This window comes from Dama dama, chromosome 20, assembly GCF_033118175.1.
Source record: "Dama dama isolate Ldn47 chromosome 20, ASM3311817v1, whole genome shotgun sequence".
Lineage (NCBI taxonomy): Eukaryota > Metazoa > Chordata > Mammalia > Artiodactyla > Cervidae > Dama > Dama dama.
Window position 1 is genome coordinate 116,200,901 of NC_083700.1, and position 6,000 is coordinate 116,206,900.

Sequence of the window (6,000 nt, forward strand, 5' to 3'; positions counted from 1 at the left end):
CTGGCAGGGCTGGGACTGGAGGAGGGCACAGGACTCCTGACACCCTGTGCATCATCACCCCCTCCCAGGACAGGACAAGGGCTGGGCGGGGCGGGGGGCTGCAGGGGGCTGGGCCTAGGTGACGCCCCACCCCCCCATCCTGGAGCAGCGTCTCAGGACCTCAGGCTGGCCCGAAGGGGAGACACACAGACCACCCCCACCACCCACAGAGCGGTGGCCGCTGCCCTGGGCCCATAGGAAATGGATCCTCTGGCTGCAGCACCTGGCCCAGCTGCTGGTGAGGCTCCGTGCTGGCACCGCACTGGCTTGGGGCAGGTGGCACTAAAAGAGCCCCGTCTTTGGAGTCAGAGGCAGATGGGGTGGTGTCCCAGGTCCTCTGTGACAGGTCACCGGCCTTCCCAGGAGCCTCAGCCTCCAAATCTGAAAAATGGGGGCCACGCTGCCTGCCCGTCTGGGCTTTGGGAGCACAGGACGAGGGGGCACGCGGGGGTGCAGTCCGCACCCCACCCGTGCTCACGTCCTCCTCCCTGGTCCATGTGACCTACTCACAGGGGCTGGGGTGGCCCTCCTGGTGCTTACCACAGGCTTTAGGGGGCTGGAGCCCAGGAACGGGGCAGTGGGGGGAGCCGGTGTGGGTGTGGAGGCTCCTGGAGAGAAAGAGGACCAGGGAGGCACAAGTTGGGTAAGGACTACAGTCTGCGTGTGTGCGAGTGTGTGTGAGGATGCGTGTAAGTGTGTGTGTGTGTGTGAGTGTGTGTGTGTGAGAGGGTTTGTATGTATGAGTGTGTGAGAGAGAGTGTGAGTGTGAGGTGTGTGTGCCAGAGTATGTGTGTGAGTGGGGGTGTGTGTCAGAGTGTGTGTAAGAGAGGGTGTGTGTGTGTGGGCACACAAGTGTGTATGTGTGAAGGGTTTGTGTCAGAGTGTGTGTGAGGGGGGTGTGTGAGTGTGTGTGTGAATATGTACGTATGAGGGGGTGTTTCTGTCAGAGAGAATGTATGTGTGGGGGAGTGTGTGTGTATGTGACTGTGTATGTGTGAGAGAATGTGAGTGTGGAAGAGAGTGTGTGTGTGTGAGGGGGTGTGTATATGTGAGGGGGTGTTTGTGTGAGAGAGAATGTGGGTGTGAGTGTGTGGAAGAGAGAGTGTGTGTGTGTGACCGTGTGAAAATGACTGTGAGTGTGTCTCCGGGTGTGTGTGTGGAAGAAAGTATGTGTGTGTGTGTGTGTGAGTGTGAGACTGTGTGTATGTCTGAGTATATGTGTGAGGGGGTGTTTGTGTGAGAGAATGTGAGTGTGAGAGTGTGTGTGTGGAAGAGAGAGTGTGTGTGTGTGACCGTGTGAAACTGACTGTGAGTCTGTCTCCGGGTAGCCCTCCAGTCTGCCCAAGAGCGATGGAGAGCGGAGTGACGAGTGAGAAGAGGCAGCCTGGCGTCCGGCCCCTCTTCCCCCCCAGACCCCCAGGAGCCCTGACAGGCGTGGAGCAGCAGGGGTGCCGCCCCGCCCACCGGCGCCCTGTGGGGGCGGGGCGTGAGGCTGCGGGGCGGGGCGGGGCGTGAGGCTGCGGGGCGGGGCGGGGCTTGGCCCAGAGCTGAGCCGGGATTAGGAGAGTAAATCCCAGGGATAGAGAGGAGCGGACGGTGTGTCCCGCTCCGTCCGGTGGCACCTACGAGGCTGCCAGGGGGCCCGGCAAGGGTGGGGAGCCAGCTCGGGTGGTGTGGGTCGGGGAAGCCAAAGCCCGCAGCGGGGCTGGGGAAAACGCAGAGGGCTCAGGAGGCTCAGTCTCCGCTGACCGCTGACCTTGAGTGTGCCCTCCCCCCTCCAATGTCCCCAACACGGCGACCCCTTCACCGAGGCCCTGAGGCTCTAGGCCGGGGGTGCTGGGGGAGCCTGGGGTCAACCCTGGACCAGAAGCCAGGGTCCTGGCGGTGCTCCGGAGTTAAAACGCAAACCTGCTAGAGCAGGTGGAGCAGGAAGCACGCGCCTGCCAGCCACCCCATCTGCCATCTCGCCGCCCCCCATCCTGGGCTGCATCTGCGGGTGATGCCAGGTGGGAAGGGTCCCATCAGCGAAGGGGACAGGCCCAGCGGCCTGCCCGTGTCCCTGGGCACCTCAGCTGCGCGGAGAGCTTGGAGGAGGGCATGGCCCCCAGAGGTCCTGGAGCGGCACCTGGTTGCGGGCGGGGAGACGGTGCAGGGGGCACATCGGGTGGGGGTGGGGCGCCCGGCCTTTGGGCTAAGAATAGTGAGTGGAGAGCCCCCTAGGGAGCACCTGGGGATGGGCCCCGGGGAGACCCCAGCCAGCCGCTCTCCTTCCCAGTGGAGGCGGCCCAGGCCCTTCCAGGCTGGGAAGGCTCTCAGGCCTGAAGGACTGGTCAGTCAGTCCTAAAGGTCCAGGGTGGGGTTCCCGGTCCCCTGACAGCAGGACCCGCTCCCTGCTCACCCACCTCGGCTGGCCTATTTGAGCTGAAGGGGCCTGCTCCTGAGGCTGGGCACCCCCATCTCCACCTCCCACACAAGTCTGTCCCCCATTCCTGGTCCCTCCCCCAAGCCCATCCCACCTCCGCAAGGCCCACTTCCCAGCTCTGCTTCCAAAGGATGCGGTCAGCCCTGGGTCAGCAGCGGTGACACCCAGGGGCTGAAGGGGACCAAGGTTGGTGGCTGGGGCCCCTCTGCCCGGTGTGATTCCCAGCTTGGCTGGGCACCAGCCTCCACCTGGCTGTGTGTGGCCGGCCCGCGGGAGGACGCAGGAGGGCAGTCTGTGGGCCACTCCACCGGGGGTGGGCGGAAGGGAGGACACGCAGGAGGGGCGGCGCCCGTGGCGGGCACCCGCAAGCCCTCCTCAGGACTCTGACTCCACACCGGACGCTCTGTCTCCCTGTGGACCACACCCCGCGGACAGCCCTCCGCCACCCTCAGCTCCAGGCCCAGCACGGGATGAACTCCGAGTCCCCGCCTTGGCTGGGACCCTGCCCTCTCAGCAGCCTTCAGAGCCCGGGAAACTCCCTCTCCGGCTCCCAGTCAGTGGCCTCTGGCAACGGTCAGCCCCAGAAGGTTCCTGAGCCTTGACCGCAGTCGAGTGCAGACCTGAGACCTGACCCGGCCCGCAGCATCCTCCACCCTACACTGCAGACGCTGCAGGCGCCGCCCCCGCCTCACTCCCGACCCCCGCGCCTCGCGGCCTCAGCAGGGGCGGGTGGCCAACCACACCTGCAAAATGGCCGCCGCAGGTACGGCCCCCGCCCCCACTCCAGACCCCAGCGGCTCGCTCAGGGGGATGGGCACGCGTTCCGGGAAAGGCCCCCCTTACAGCCCGAGAGCTGGGGGCGGGGCGGGGGCGGAGGCGGCGGTGCTGCAGAAGCGCGCGGGGCGTCGCGCCGACTCCCCGGGGTTAGGACGCAGACGGCCCTGCGCGCACGGGCCTCCCCGCAGCCGCCGGGGCCAGCCAGCCCTTTGCCCTAACGGGCTTCTACCCCAGCAACGCTGACATCCCCGGAAGGGGCGGCCGCCTGGGGCGGGGTCCGCGGGTCTAGGCGGGAGAGCCCCCATCCCCGGGAACGTGGGCGCGCTTCGCGCCCGCGCCCGGCGGGCCCCATGACTCGGCATTCCGTCCTTCCCTCCCCCTCCCCGCCCTGCGGCCCGCTGTCCCCCCGCCCACCCAGCGCCGGGCAGACAACGGACCCTCCCTCCCGCCGGGATGCTGTCCCGGCCCCTCCCCAAGCGCGAGAGATGCCTGCTGGGTTTGCGAGAGAACTAGGGCGGGAGGCGGCTTAAAGGACAAGCCAAAGGGGCTGCGCGGCGGCGCCCCTGTCACCCGAGCCCCGGCGCCCAGAGAGCGCCTCCAGCCGAGACGTCGCGGCCCCGCAGCCCCCTCCCCTCCTGCCGCCGGGCCACACCTGTTACTGGGGCGCCGCCTGCGTGGATGCAAGCCGTGTCCGCAGGCGGGCCCTCCCAAATCGTGGGGCTTTCTGGAAGGGAGAAGGGGTCTCTTGGGAGAAGGACGCGACCTGGGCTGGGCGCTGGGCAGTCCCGGCGGCGCGCACCAAGCCGGCAGCCAGCCCTCCCACCGCAGCCCCCGCCGCCTGCCCCCCCGTTTTGCTCTCGGCTCCAGCATCCGCCCTCCCCCACCCCGGGGACCAGGGCCCCTGCCTGCGCCCCGCCGCCGGGGACACCCTCCCCTCCGGCCGGGCCGCGCCAGCCGCGCCCCCTCCCAGGTGCCCCTTCCGCCTTTCTCTTCTTTGCTCCATCCCTCCCCTCCCCCGCCGGTGCAGCCCCAGTCCGGGCTGCATCCCGGGTGTCGGCTCCAGCCCGGGCGAGTGGAAGATAGCGGAAACGGGGAGGGTTTATCGAGATACTGCCAGCTGTCTGCGTCCTCCCCGCAGCGACCCCGCCTGCGCCAGACCAGCGTCCCCCTGCAGCCGGGGCCGCAACCAAAGGGCCTCTCCAGAGGGCTGTGCCTCGCTGCGCAAGAAAGGCGGACACCCCTGAATTTGCCCCATTGTTCTCCGCAGGGACGGGGGAGGGTCGGGGGAAGTGAAGGGGCCGCGCCAAGGGCTCCGGGCACGAGCTCCCCACCCGGGGAGCGCTGGACGCAGGTGCGGGATGCGGCCCCGGAGGCCCGGCGAGCCGCGGCCCTACCTCTCCGGCGTCACTGGCGGCGGCGGCGCGGCATGAGCATCGGCAGGGGCGCGGGTCCCGAGCGAGCGCAGAGCGGCTGCTGCTCCCCGGCTGCGCTGGGCGCTCTGACGGCGGCACCGCGTGACGGCTGCGGGCCCCCGGCCCGGCCCGCCCCGCGCCCCTCCCGCCGCGCTGGTTGGCTGCGCGCGGCGCCCGAGCCCCAGCCGCCAGCTGGTTTGTCGCGCGGGGAGAGGGACGGGCGTCGCGGCCGCCGCGGGGCCGGAGGGGGCTGGGGCCGGAGGGGGCTGGGGCCTGGGTGTGACATCACTGCTGACGGGCGGTGCCCTGGTGGGGAGGTGGGGGCCCGGCAGCGCAGCCGGGACGCACCGCCCCCTCCTCTAGCGCAACCCCAGCTCACGGGGCAACCCCGAGTCCCCGCGACCACCCACCTGCATTTGCCCGCGTACCCAGCGCGCCTGGCCCTCCCCAGCTCGGAGCCCTTTCGCGTGAAACCACTAAATCCCCACCTGCCCCACCCGCGATTCCGGCAGCACAAACGCGTCGACGCAGAGAGACAAACTCGGGTGGACTCCTCGCTTGGGGAGGGGGCGTGGGGGGTGTAAGGGGTGTGGGGACACGGACTCCGAGGTGTAACAGGTGGGTTTTTCGATCGCGCCTGGCATTTGGCCAGAGCATCGCAGACAGCCCTCAGCGCGGGGATGATGCAACCGGCCGGCCAGCGGTCCTGCCGCCTCTCCTCCCGGCATGCCTTGGGGGGAGACCCCCACCATCCTCTCGCCCCCACGCCCCCGGTCCCCACACCCTGTTTCTCCAGCTCAGCTCCCTGAGACCAAGTCACTGGCGGCCCTCGGTCCACACCGGCAAACCCCAGCCTTCGTCAGCCCCCCAGTTGGAAAGCAGGTCACCAGGGACGGCTGGCATCTCTGCGTGCCACCGACCTCCATCCGCAGCCCCACCGCTGGGCACTTTTGACAAAGCCTCCGGCCAGCTCACCCACCGGAACTGCGGTGACGTCATGCCGCCCCTGCCCACGCAGCCCCTGGCGCCTGCACCCTTCATCCCCAGGGCCAAGCCTCTGCGGCGTCCAGCAGGTGCCAGGCGCTACCCCAAGGGTTTGCTCGGTTAACTATTTAATCCTCACCCGGCGTGTAAAGGAAATGCTTCACCTCCACGTGCAGCGTCCGTGGGGCCTGGGCCTTGAAAGTGGCGAGGGCTCAGCCACATACAACCACCCTACCCTCCAAAGCCCCAGAGAGCCTCTGTTTTCTGGAGCTACCTGCATAAAAGAGGAATTATTGTTCTTCCAAATTTTTGGTGGAAACAGCAGAACTATGTAGGCCCCAAGGAGGTGAATCTTTTATCGTTCTG

General features: G+C 68.1%; 1 protein-coding gene across 3 annotated transcripts in view; it reads right to left on the reverse strand.

Moving 5' to 3' along the window:
- KIF1A (kinesin family member 1A) overlaps positions 1-4,728 on the reverse strand; it is an 85,908-nt gene extending 81,180 nt beyond the window's left edge. For all 3 annotated transcript variants that reach the window (XM_061122657.1, XM_061122656.1, XM_061122655.1), the window contains exon 1: positions 4,633-4,728. The gene's annotated coding sequence lies outside the window, so the exon portion shown is untranslated. The remainder of the gene's footprint in view (positions 1-4,632) is intronic.
- Positions 4,729-6,000: the final 1,272 nt, after the last annotated feature.